We start from the raw sequence: 14,096 nt of genomic DNA, 5'->3' as shown, positions 1-14,096 counted from the left end.
GTGCTGAGTAGCTAACTAGCTACAAAGTGAAGGGGGTCCCTGCTGCTCGCAACTCCAGCTACCACTACCCATGAGTGCCCGAGTGCGGCACGACAGGACAAGCGGCATATGCTCCAGCTACTGTTGGATCGAGACACGCTAGAGGGGGGGTGAATAGCGCTCATGGCTATTTCGTTCGATTCGTAAAGACGTTCGTAAATCGTTCGAGTAATAAAGCAGCGAAAAAGAACAACACACAAAAACTTAAGTATTTTTACTTGGTTCGGAGCCTTGGGTGACTCCTACTCCAAGGCCCTCGCTCGTTGAGTGATTACTGTGAGCAATTCACTATTTCGCGCAAATAGATTACAAATATGGATTACAAAATGAAATATTAAAGTTATACCGACAGCAGAATTGGAGAAAGTAAAGTTTCGGGTTGTCAATGTCGAGTCGTAGCTTTGTTGGAACTTTGCGTTAGCAGCTCGTAGCAGAAGGGTCGCTTGAAAGATGATTGTTCAATAAGCTGCTCGAGACATGCTTTTATAGCATGCTGGAGACGCCTCCAGTGCCATCCAAGGCACCTCCAAAGAGCCTATTCAGCCGCGTAGATTAGCGCAGACTTCTTCTGCACTTATCTTGCTCAAGGCGCCTTCATGACAGTCCAAGGCGCCTTCAATCCCAGCTCTAAGGCGCCTCCAGATCCCACCAAGGCGCCTTCAGCTTCTCTTCGCGGACTCCATCTGGCTTGCACCCGAGGCGCCTCCAAGCTTCATGGAGGCGCCTCGAACACTGTTCATCTGAGGCTAAGTGTGCTTCTTTGTTCCTGCAAAATGTGTTAGTCCCAAACACAAACCCTGCAAAACAAATTTAGCACAGAAACAATATGATAGATATAATTGACAGTCATCGGACTGTCCGGGTCTAATTTCGGATTTCCAACTGGAAATCTTAGGTCAACCCGACGCCTACTGTTCTCTCTACGGGGAGCGCGTCCTTACCTACTCCACTCAGGAGATTTACTATTGTCAGTGGATCCTCTAGATCGACTGGACTTTTGTTCAGCGTTCGAAGCTTCTGGACTTTCTGCTGGACTTCCGCTTCCCGGCTAGTCCAGTCTTTCACCTGGTTCGCGACACCAGGACTTTCCACCTATGGTTACCCCCCTCCCCCCTAGGACTTTTGCCTGAAGCTCTCGACCCGCCAAGACTTTCCGCATAGGGTCGTCACCCCCTATGACCTAGGGTTACCACCCCCTAGGGTTTTCCACTTACCTAACCGCAGCTAGGACTTTTACCTAAGTACACTTAGGGCTTTTCTTACAAGCTCATTCAACATGTTAGAAAACAAAACACCTTAACTTTGAACCCTTTGACATAATCAAAATATAGGTTCGATCGTCGGATGCTTCCCGCACCAACAGCTACCACTCTCTCGAGTGGCCGAGCGTGTGGCCCTGGTTAAGGGTGTCAATTCGGGTGGGTTGGGTCGGGTTGAGTTTTTTTTTTTAACCCAACCCGAACCCGACCCGAACTCGAGTTCAACCCAAAACACCTAAACCCGAACCCGACCCATATAACCCGAAAATCTGATTCAAAACGATTTTTTTGGGTTATTTTCCCTATAATTCTTCACTTTTATCTCAATACTCTATCATTATCATACAAATATACATAAAAACATCTAAATTTTTAAAATAAAATTTGATTTAACAAAAAAAACTCACAAAACCCTATATTTAAGTCAACCCGGGTCAATCTGAGTCAACCCAAACCCGACCCGACCCAACCCGAAAATTTTTTACTCTCCAACTCCCTAACCCGAACCCGACCCGAACCCGGAAATGCCCAACCCGAACTTGATTTTTTTCAGGTCGACTCGGGTTGGGTCGTCGGGTCGGTTTCATTTTTGACACCCCTAGCCTTGGTTAACGACTCTCTCGACCGCAAGAGAGAATTTGTCGTTAACATGTATGCAATGATATGATGCGCAAAATACAACAGTCATCATATACATGTAAATAGGAATCAGATATGCTACATGAAGCCAGCATGCTCAATACGGTACATAAATAAACAATAATCAAAGTATACAAGGTTGGTATCTAATATCTGCTAAATATCATAGATGACAACAAAAGACTGTATGGATATAGAAACAAATAATTCAAAGGTTTGAGTGGAAGTATCAAGCACAAGAAAAATACGAGTGGAGTCAAAGTAAAACAGTCATTATCCAAAGATAATAGCTCATGCACCAAGTTCCAAAGAACTAAAGAGAGTCAAAGTAAGAAGTACCCGCCTTTAATAAAAGATCGAATAAAAAATCCTACGTCGAGACGCTCGTCTCAAATCAGAGTCCTCAAACTCATAGCCACTGCATAGCTAGGGTGTTGCTGCCGGAAAGGAGTAGCTGCTAGAACTAGATGAAACCACTTCAATCAATCCTTGTATCGCAAGAAATTAATGAAAGAGCAATGATTCTAACTAACCATCTTCATACAGAGCTACGTAGAACTGCCCTATGTGAAGATTCTAATCGGATAGAATTCAATACACAAAGGAGCGATGCAACCACAAAAGAAAAACAATCACAAAACCCCAAAAATTACTGCAGAACACAACTCGAGGCCTTCAAGAGGAAGCAAGTCAACATCAAAATGCATTACAATCCCCCACATCTAATGCAGTAAATTGAACCCCGTAAGAAGAAGAATCGTATCATTAAAACACATAGCAATCTATCCAAATCACTCCATCTAAAATTGTTCAGCATTAGGAAAACGAAAATCCTCTGGAAGGCAAACGCAAATAAGTAAAATCAACAAACCAACTCCCTCACCCTTTCCCATGGATTCTACCCCTAAGAGATGCAAAGCGATCACTAAAAGAAAACCAAAACCATCTCTCGAGTCCAATGTAGAAACTGAACCAGATCCCTTACACAGAAATAGGATAGAAATCAAAGTTCTCTGCTTGCAACCCCCATCCATACCCCCAAAGGAAAACTACTTGCCTTTCTCCTTTTAGTGTCACCGATAAGAGCTTTAGCCCATGACGGTGGCGATATTCACTGAGGAAATCTCTGGCGTGGCAACGCTGGCCGACCGAGCTTAGGGTACAATGATGGGTTTGGTTGAGGCGGCGAGGAAGAGAGGAGAAAAGGAATCATCGATAGAGCAGGAGAGAAGAGGTTCGACGAAGGAGGGGAGGCGACGTCGTGAGGTGAGGCGGGGACGAAAGGGGTCTACAGTTTTTGGTGAGGAGCACCGCGAGAAGGAGGGTCGCGTGAGAGCTCAGGGAAGAGGAAATTCGATGGGGGCAATTGGAAGGTAGGACACGAGCAATATTATTCATAACTTAAGGATTTTCAATTAAACCCTAGGTTAACTTCTTCAATTAACTTCTATCTTTGGGTATTTTCAAACATTCTTTTCTCAAGCTCATATATGCATCCCCTCCAAATACGTTATATGAGCTCCAATTAAATCCCAGAAATTTTTTAAAAATTCCCAAAAAATCCAATAAGATTATTACTCAAATAACCTTATTATTTAATTAATATTTGGGTGCTTTATTTTACATTATATTTCCTGTATTGATGATTGTACTCGTTACACTTGAGTTTATCTTATGAAACATCGTTCTGATTTCCTTGGTATCTATCAAATATTTTCTGCCATGGTAAACACTCAACATAATGCTATTATTAAATGCTTTTGATATGATTTGGATAGTGAATATACATCCAATCTTTTTTCTGAACTACTTGCCTGAGATGGTACACTTCGTCAAAGTTCTCATACTAACACTCCTAAACAAAACAGTGTTACTGAAAGACAACATAGACATATTATTGAAACTGCATGTTCTCTCCTATTATCTGCATATGTTCCTAGTGAGTTCTTGGGCGAAGCTATTCTTACTGCAGTCCATTATATCAATAGAATTCCATCTTCTATTATATTCGGTTTATCTCCTTTTGAAAAATTATATGGTTATGTTCCTAATTATACTGTTTTAAGAGTTTTTGGATCCACATGTTTTGTCCTTCGTTCTCATGTTAAACGTAGTAAGCTTAGTTTTGATCCAATTAGTCAAAAACATTATGTCTCACGTCATGTTATTTTTCTTGAACACATCCCATTCTATTCCATTCCCTCTAAGACTCCTAATCTTTGAAAATTTGATCTCGCTCATAATGATATTTTTTGCACTGACTCTGATGATAGGTCATCTCATGTTTCTCCACAATTAGACCACCCTAGCACCTCTTCTTCTAATGATGCTATTTGGAGGATTGACGCTCATACATATTCTTGTCTTCAACTCCCCGATGATCTCTCTGCTCCTACTGCTTCCCATGATGCTCTTGTGATAGTTGATCCTCCTTCTCATTACCCTCAACGATCTCATAAGTCTACTCAACTATCTAATTTTGTGTATTTTACTTATTCTAGATCTTTTTCTTCTATTTTGGCTTCTATTCACCAATTGTCTGAGCCCTTCTCTTATAGAGAGGTTGTTCTTAATCCTCTTTGGCAGCAGGCTATGGCGGAAGAACTTTCTGCTTTGTATCAAACATGTACTTAGGATCTTGTTCCTCTTCCTTTGGGGAAGTGTGTGATTGGTTCTCGATGGGTGTATAAGATCAAAACTAAATATGATGGGTCAGTTGAGCGGTATAAAGCTCGTTTGGTTAATAAAGGATTTCCCCAACAGTATGGTATAGATTATGAGGAAACCTTTGCTCCAGTTTTCAAGCTTGTTAATATCCGTATTCTCATTGCAGTTGCATCAATTCGTCATTAGTCTATTTTCCAGATGGATGTTAAAAATACTTTTTTAAATGAAAATCTTCAAGAAAAAGTCTACATGGTGCCTCCATCAGATGTCACTCACAACCCTGGTGAACTTTGCAGACTAAAGAAGGCTTTTTATGGCCTTAAACAAGCTCCTTGAGCTTGGTTTGACAAGTTCTCCATTGTGATTGGATCTCATGGCTTTCTTCCTAGCTAGCATGACTCTGCTCTTTTTGTTTGTTGTACTTCGTCAGGTTGCATATTACTCTCTCTTTATGTTGATGACATGATTATTATTGGAGATGATTTTGGAATAGAAGAGTTGAAATTGCATTTGACCTGTGAGTTTGATATGAAAGATTTGGGTCCTTTGTATTATTTTTTGAGATTTGAAGTAACTTATTCTCCTCGTGGCTATCTTCCTCACAATCCAAATATATTGGTGACATTCTAGAGCAAGCTCATTTATCCGACACTCGCACTGTTGATTCTTCGCTTGAGGTTAATGCTTGGTACTTTTCTATTGATGGTGTTCCCTTACTAGATCCATCTTTATATCACACTCTAGTTGACAGTCTAGTATATCTCATCATTACTAAACTTGACATTACTTATGTTGTACATATTATCAGCCAGTTTGTTGCTTCTCCCACTTTATTACATTGGGGAGCTGTACTTCGTATCCTTCGATATCTTTAAGGTATCTAGTTTCATAGTTTTCTTTATCCTTCTACTTCTACCTTAGAGTTACGAGCCTATTTAGATGCAGTTGGGGTGGTGATTCTACATATCATAAGTCTACCACATGATATTATGTTTTCTTAGGAGATTCTCTTATCTCTTGAAAAAGTAAAAAGTAAGATGTTGTCTCTCGTTCTTCTATCGAAGCAGAATATCATGTTATGACCTCTACTACTGCTAAAATTGGTTGGTTGCGTTGACTACTTGCTGATATGAGTATTTTTCTCTTAAAACCTATCCCTATGCATTGTAATAACTCCAGTGACATTCAAATTACTCACAATTCTGTCTTTCATGAGCACACTAAGCATATCGAGATTGATTGTCATTTCACTCGTCATCACTATCAGAATGACATCATCACTTTGCCAATTGTCTCATCTTCCATGCAAATTGCAAACTTACTTACCAAGGCACATTGGACATTCATTGCACAATTTCGATTTCTGGTTAACAAACTCTTAATATTTTTTGTTGGTGCATCATGAGTTTGAGAGGATGTTAGTATATGATAAATTATTATTATATAAGGATAGATTAGTATTTTATTATTATTTTTATTATCTATTTATATTTCCTTTTCTTTTATAAACATAAGTTTTTGTAATATAATTTACTAGTCTCCTTTTGCGGCTATCTTTTTCTCTTCTTCGCTTTGTTGCCTTTTACATTCTATTTGCATTCTCTGCTTTATTCTTAGGGCCAATTCCAAATTGGACTTAGCCCGGACCTGGTTGGCTCAAATCGACAATTCAAATTGCCAGTTCACCTACAATGGGCGATGGACCTTGTGTGGCCTCTTGCAACGAGTGACGGCCCCACGAGGCCTCTTACAATGGGTGATGACCGTCGCAGTTGATGGCCCCATCCGTCCACCTACCTCAGGCAACAACCCCACACGGCTGCCTACGGCAGACAATGACCTTGCACAATGAGTCTATCACCGACAGTGAAGGCAACAACTTTGCACGACGAGTCTGTTGCCCATAGCAAGACAGCGACGAAGGCTTTCTCCTCGATTAGGCAAGCAATGGAGGAGGCTTCCTCTTGGGGGAGGACTCTATACCGTTTAGAGAGGATGGAAGAGGTAGAGAGGGTGTTGATCAGGTGATGGATCACAATAACTCGTGTCTACTATGATGGCTTGGAGCTAGCTTGAATCAGACTATCGTATTGATTTAAACAACTCCATAACTCAAAAACTAAGTCTAAGCCTTGAATCAAAAGGTTATCAATGTTTCAAGGAGCAATATTCATTATCCAATGTTTATAGTTAAGGTTAAATAGGTATCTATATATATATAAAATTTAGGTATCTAAACCATTCAATTGATTCTCGAAGTAGGTGAAGTTTGCCCATCAGATAAATTTTAGGACCATAAATAAGTTGAGCTAAGTCAAGCCGAGCCGAACAGTAAAAGGCTTGAGCTCAGACTCAGTTCGTTATCCCTAAGTTTAAGCTCGATTCGAGTTCGATTCGAATTTTAATTCTTAAGTTTAAGTTCGGCTCATAATAAAATTAACTAGTTCAAGTCCAACTTGAAAAAAGTTTGTTTAAAAATTAGACAATCTTAGTTTAAATTTGTTTAAGATAATTAATTATAATAATTAATAATATATTATTATATTTATTATGTATGTAATGTTTAATTATATATATAAATGAGTTTTTTTAATAAATACGTTTGAGCTTGTAAATAAATATGTTCATGAGCTCATAAATTAAACATCATTAAACTCAAGCTCATCTCGATAATATTTTCGAACTCAAAATTAAATTCAAATTTGGCACTTTTTGTAAAAATCGTGATCCGAATGGTTCACTTGACTCATTTACCTCTGGTAAATTTAGAAGTGTTCATGCCAATTCGCCCGGTAACCGACCTTTACAAACGAAAATTCACCGTAGCTTAACATGGTAAATATGAGATTTTCTATTGCCGGTAGGATTTATAATTGAACTTTATGAGAATTTTTTTTATATTATCTCCTTGTCAGTACATATGTTTGATAAAAATATTAAATATACAAATAAAAAATAGATTCAATACATTTTTTGTCATATAAATAGAATTTTAAAATCAACTTTGATTGATACGCGCGCACATATTTACTAGGGAGAAAAATAGTTAGAATATTTCTAAATTTAAAATTATTTTTTAAGAATTCAAAAGTAATAATGAGCTTAATAATGGTTAATATTATTTTTGTCTAATGATAGGGATGTCAAAACATGGATTACTAGAAACTGGACCACACGCCAGTGACATCGTCACGTCACGCAGATGCCCAACACTAGATCCAATCATGATGGGCTTAAATTATTAGATAAAAAATAAATAGTTAAAAATCTAAAAAGAATTAGAAAGAGAATTTTAAATCCGAAATGATCGATTGAGCTCCATCCTCCATGTAAAATTTCTATTAATCATCATATTAAATCCGATCGAAATCATATTTAATTTAATTAGATTTGTTCCGAAATATGAATATAGATGATAAAAATGAGTCTCCATCTATATTTTCTAAATTTATCCAAATAATTATCTCCTGGATTATGATATCCTAATAGGATATCTAGATTATCATCTGGACATTCATGATTCGATCTCCAATTATAATACACAACTAAAAAGTATTAAACTTTTGAGTTATCCGTTGCACATATTTTCTAATTAATCCTGATAATTGATAGAAAAATTTTATAGAATCAAATTGACCATTTTCAATAAGATTAATTAAAATTATTTTTTTTTCATTTATCTAAATAATTGTTAAAAAAGTTTTATAAATCAAACTAACCACCCCAGAATTAATACGACAAACTTAAAAAAAATTATCTTATCAAAGGAACTTAAGAAAATTAATTCCGTAATAAATTCACTTGGATGTTTAACTAATTATTGGACCGTGTCAAGCATAGATTAGACCGGGCTAAATCGAGCCGCGTCACAGAAACCGCACGACCCATTTACCTTCGTTTTGCCCTCCTTCCCTCTTGCATCATCCTCTCCGCCCTCCTCCCCTCTTTTATTGCCTCCCGATCGTTCTGTATCTCCCCTTTTCCTCCCCCACTCTGCTCCTTTGCGCCCTTTTCTTCTATGTAGTGCCGCATTGAGGTCGCACGCCAATCTCCGGAACGCCCCTGGTGAGACCGCGGCAGAAGTTCCTACATCTGGTGTGGCCGTCTTCAAGCCGAGATCTTATGAAGTTCTCATCTCTGACGCCGCCAGATCCCTCGTGTGTTCTCTGGACGATGACAAGACCAGTCTCGAAATCGATTTACCGTATGCTTCTTTGCTATTTGAGTCTATTCCGGTGTTTTTTTTGGTGCGTTCCTGGAGGAAAACACATCCTTGTGGTTGCTTCTTTTACTATTTTGGATGATAGAGAGAGAACAAGAATTGCTTATAAAAGAGCTTTCTCTTATGGGACCACAAGATCTCTCCACTTCACTTCACATTAGATAGAAGTGAGACAATTTTACTTTAGGGCGGGAGGGACAAATAACAAGGTCAAACCCTCCAAATAGTATTATTATATAAATTCAAGCCCTTGGCTTTTAGTCGGATACTCGGATGCCCTCCATATCTAATTGGCTTACCACTAAACTAAACAATTGTACCAAGTAATCTTCATGCGGAGAGGTTGAATTTATTTTTTCAAGGTGGCATACTACATGCGTGCACAGATACACACATATGCATGATTCTCCACAGGCGCTCTTCTACTTTGTTGCAGTATGAATTTTGCAAATACTATTTATGAGGCCAATCAAAAGGTTAAGAAATCCAAAAAAGTTGGTAGGCAACTAGATATTTCAAAATTATAGGATCATTTTACAATAAACTAATAAAATTGAATGTAAATTTAAAAATGTCATTGCTTGTTTCTTTATTTATTACATTTAATATCTTTCTCCCTTGTGAAAATGATTCATTTGTTAAAGGAAAGAGGTTATTTAATAATCTACCATCAATTTGCACTATCTTTGATCCAATTGATCTCTAATTATTTCTTGACCCACCTTGATACTTCCAGATTCACCTTGACATAATACCATATATGTATTCTTCATTTATATTGATTACCATTGTCGTTGTGTTATCACCTCTATAAAAGAGCCATCTATTGCAATGGAATATATCAAAGAAGACAATTTTAAAAAAATTGTAACATGATAACAAGGCCAATTTTGATCTGTTAGTGATTTCTTTGTGTTCTTACTTGGAGGGGCTGCAGGATAATTGCGGCTTCCTTCTCTTCTATGATCTCTTGTTTTCACGTAGAACTTCATGTTTTGCCTCCTGATCATATAGTGTGACAAATCCCCTACCTAGCACTTGTGTTGCCACTGTCACCAGCTCATCAGCTACTGCCGAGTCATTGCTTCCTTTCCAGATCTATTCATCATCTTATTGCTGAGAGCCTCCAATTCAACCGCATCCATTGGTGTTTGTCTCGACAACTTTGAGTTACTCCTTCCTCAAATTGAAGTATTGATTCCTTCCAATGTTATCTCCTAAGGCATATGCTCTGATGTTAGATGGTAATCTAGAATCCATGGACATGTCTGAGATATCTCATCATCCCGAAGTCTGTGCATTTCATTTAGATCAATTGTGTCATGATGTCATTCGATCTAGCTTTGGCAATATAAAGAGTCTAGTGTCTACAATCCTTATTCATGTTTAATGTAAACTGAAGATACTATCAATATTTTCAAATTTGGGTATTAAAGGAAAGAAATTACTTAATAATCTTCTGTTGATGATTTGCACCAATTCTGATCTAGTTTTTCTCTAATTATTTCCTGATCTGCCTTGATACAATACCATTTACGTTTTCTCCATTTATATTGATTACTATTGTCGTCATGTCCTCTATAAAAGAGAAATTATTTGTTTTAATTGAATAGGACAATAATTTTGCCACTTTTACAATCCTTTAGTTGAACCAATATGTAGGATACTGGTGCATGATATGTTTTGAGGATTAATCTCTTTAACTTGCTCTATTTTTGTTGTTTGTACATAGAAATTTCCTTTTGAAATACAAAATTATTGTCTAGATGCTTAGCTGTTTTTTTTCTCTGATAATTTATCTTTCTTTGTGTTTTACTTGGACAAACAGGCCTTTGCCAAGCAACATTTCACCTTATAAGGTATGGATGTATGCTGATTTTTAATTCCAATTCATTCTGTTCTGTTCCTTACCTCTGTTGGATCACTTATTTATACCCTAGTATTGCTACTACTCATTATCAAGTTTTTAATCATGTAGGATTATTCAGGTGAATTTGTTGATGCAAACATCCAACTTGCACTTGTGTCACGAGTTCCTCTGATGGCAGTTGTATAAATGATTGTCCTGGCTAGCAATAAGGCTGATGGTCCATAAGGGTGTTTTGATAAGGGATTTTTGGTTTAAGTTTTAAAGGAGTTTTGGGAGAAAAAAAAAAGTACTGACCTCTTTTTTGCTAGGAAACTTCAAGAGATGAAAGAGATCAGATCTTGCATTGTAAGTTTGAGTTTTCTTTAACATTCTGCCATGTGAGAGATATGATCTAACATTTCATGGTAAGCATGTCAAAATGCCTATATTTATATTAAATAGCAGTTTTTCTTTTTGAATAGGCACATACATAGTTATTTTCTTAGGCATATTTTTTTATTATAACAATCAATTGATTTTCAATTCATGGTCCAACATCCAAATGCTCAAAAAAGTATATTTCTCTATCAAGATTCCAATCCTGATGGCATAGCACTTTGGTGCTATCAAGTTATCCCATACTAAGTAAAGCATTGTGCAAACAAGATGTGATGGATGCTAGCAACATGATAAAGTGGTATTGATCCACTACCTATTTGCTTTATTGTTCTGAAGTAGGCATGATGGATTATTGGGGTTGAGTCTGTTGACATACTAATTGACCTCTTTGTCAGCAAAACGCGTGCAACATGGGGTTAGCAGTGTGACCCCTACTGTTTACAAATAGATCTAGGAACATGGGGTTAGTGACTCTGTCCTGTCTTCTACTTACTAGCAGCGTGAATGGTAACATTCATCCAACAATCTAAGTCTAATTGGCTTTTCTTCTCCATGGGCAGTTCCCTTGTAAAATCAAGTCTTCTGTTTACCAAGCTCAGTGTCAATTCTAGCACATTCTGTAACATTCATTAAAGCCATGTATGCCGAATTGTTGATGATTCACACATGCTGAAACATGGCTCACCCGTTGTCCTTCCTACTGTTTTGGAGAATGTGTTTCAGTTTTTGAATAGACACCAATAGTACTTTGATGTTTCATTTTTTCATATTATAACCAATGAATTTTGGTTGAAGAATTTCAGATGTTCCCTAACCAAGCAGAAAAACATAGGGCTTCAGTTATTTCGAGCAACTCTTGATACAGTATGCTCAGAATAAATGAAACATCGCTATCTTAAATTTTTTACCTTTCATAGAATTACCTGTGTGAAGGAAAAATCTGGTGCTATGTCACAAGTAGTATATGCTTTGAGAAGCACACTGCTTAACAAATGGCATTCTTTTCCTATATTAGATTGCTGGTGTAACCATTGGATCATCACATGACCTACCAACTGGACCTGTCAGAAGCCTCTTCAAATCCAAGGAGCACATTGGATTTTAAGTTCAGTGATGGTACGCGTTAGGTAAGGTTGATCGTTTTGCTCATGAGTGCAGGTCAACAAAAGTATAGCGAACCACCACATCTTTATATATATGTATCAACTGCAGTACACGTGATCTTTCTGCTATAGAGAAATAGGTGGTATGTTCTAACTAATGGTGTGTTTTATCTACTTAATCTTGATTGGTTGATTTGTTCAGACTAAATGCTGGTTGTATCTTGAACAACTTTACATTGTAGCTGCAATCCTATATTTATTTATTACTATGAGGTAGAGGTGGTTGTGCTATTTTTAGGAAACAAATAATGTGAAAAAGACATTTGTTGATAAATTCCAAATTGTGCATCCACAATAAATGGAAATGAATTATAAAATATTCAAGTTTAATGTATCTACAATAATTAGAGATTTAGTTTTTTTTATATGGTAATTAATATTTTTTGTTTTAATAATAAAGCAAGAATAATTAATAATAGCATTTTTATTTAAAATATTTATTTTATATTTATTGTTGAGTCGAGTTTATAAAAAGATTCTAGAGTTCTATATTTAAGGTATCTTAGAATTAATATAATTTTCAATTGAACTTGTCTGTGAGATTATTTTTTTCAACTTCATTTCAAGTTCTTAGGTGGTTCAACGATTTGATTTTGATGTCGTGTTTATCCTATTTTCAAGATTTTCTTGCTATTCTATATACGTTTTCATATTTTCTTGTATATTCAATATTTTTGGCTATTTTGTATACATCACTTAATTTTTATTTTTAATTTATGATGGGCTAAATTAGAAATATGAAAAATTGATAACTCCTAGATCCCCATGCATATGTCGACGTCCCATCATCATAAAATTCCAAAAACAAAGAAACATATTGATTGGAAGTCTTTAACTAGATTAAACATCATCTTTATAGATTTAGGTATGATTTAGATTATTGTTTATCTTATCGATATGATACGGAGGATCTTGAATTTAGATTTCTATTTTGAATCGAAAATCATTTTCTAATTGTTGCGGTAGTGCTACGTTTTTTTCTCGTCCCGCCCTCTTCTTCCACGTGAGTTTTGTCTTGCCCTGTAGCTAAGAGTGTCAAAAATAAATTTGATCTAACAATTGACAATTTAATCCGAGTGGATAAAAAAAAAAATCAAATTTGAGTTAGATATTTTTAGATTTGGATCGATTTGGAAGGTTAAAATTTTTTTGATTGGGTCGGATCGAATTTAAATTAACCTGAGTTGATCTAAATATAGAGTTTAGTGAATTTTTTTTAGTTAAATCGAATTTTATTTTAAAAATTAAGATATTTTTATATATATTAATATTATGTTTGTATGATAATGATAAAGTATCAAGATGAAAGTGAAAGAATTATAAAGATAATAGTTAAAAAAATTTATTTTGAATCGAATTTTCATGTTATCGGGTTTAGATTTATAGAGTTTCAGGTTATCAGGTATTCGAATTGACACGCTTACATGTGGTAGTCTGATACCTAATCTGTCTGTTGCTTAGTAATACACGTGAGAGGTGTGAGGGATGACTTGACAAAATCATTTGATGTTTAAGTCAATCAAAACTTCAAATGTCCTAGAAGGCACACTTTCTTCTTACCGTCTCCATTTTTACCTTCTCCCTGCTTTTACCGTGCACTTCGATTCTTACGTTACAATTATCTACGCTGCCTTAAATCATAGACAATGATCTTACAGAATGTGCCCCCAAAAAATAAATAATAATTTTTTTAAGTTATGGAATGAAATATAATCATCCTATAAATATTTATGAGTATGGATGTCTTACAAAAATTTTGATGTTTGATTGAAAAAATCAAGAAAAGATTAAAGGTTGTTAATTAGATATTTATTGAATATACATATAATAGTATTATAGTAGTGTTTATCAATTTCTTG

The 14,096-nt window shown here is 36.1% G+C and overlaps 1 long non-coding RNA gene across 1 annotated transcript; it reads left to right on the top strand.

Annotated features, from left to right (window-relative positions):
• The first annotated feature begins 8,477 nt into the window (after positions 1 to 8,477).
• LOC122038375 lies at positions 8,478 to 12,443 on the top strand. Its single transcript, XR_006127854.1, has 3 exons — positions 8,478 to 8,808; positions 10,655 to 10,685; positions 10,805 to 12,443. It is a non-coding gene; the product is annotated as an uncharacterized LOC122038375 (long non-coding RNA).
• Positions 12,444 to 14,096: the final 1,653 nt, after the last annotated feature.

The sequence above is a fragment of the Zingiber officinale genome, chromosome 1A (genome assembly GCF_018446385.1).
Source record: "Zingiber officinale cultivar Zhangliang chromosome 1A, Zo_v1.1, whole genome shotgun sequence".
Lineage (NCBI taxonomy): Eukaryota > Viridiplantae > Streptophyta > Magnoliopsida > Zingiberales > Zingiberaceae > Zingiber > Zingiber officinale.
The sequence above is the reverse complement of the archived record's forward strand: the minus strand, read 5'-3'. Positions and strand labels throughout refer to the sequence as shown.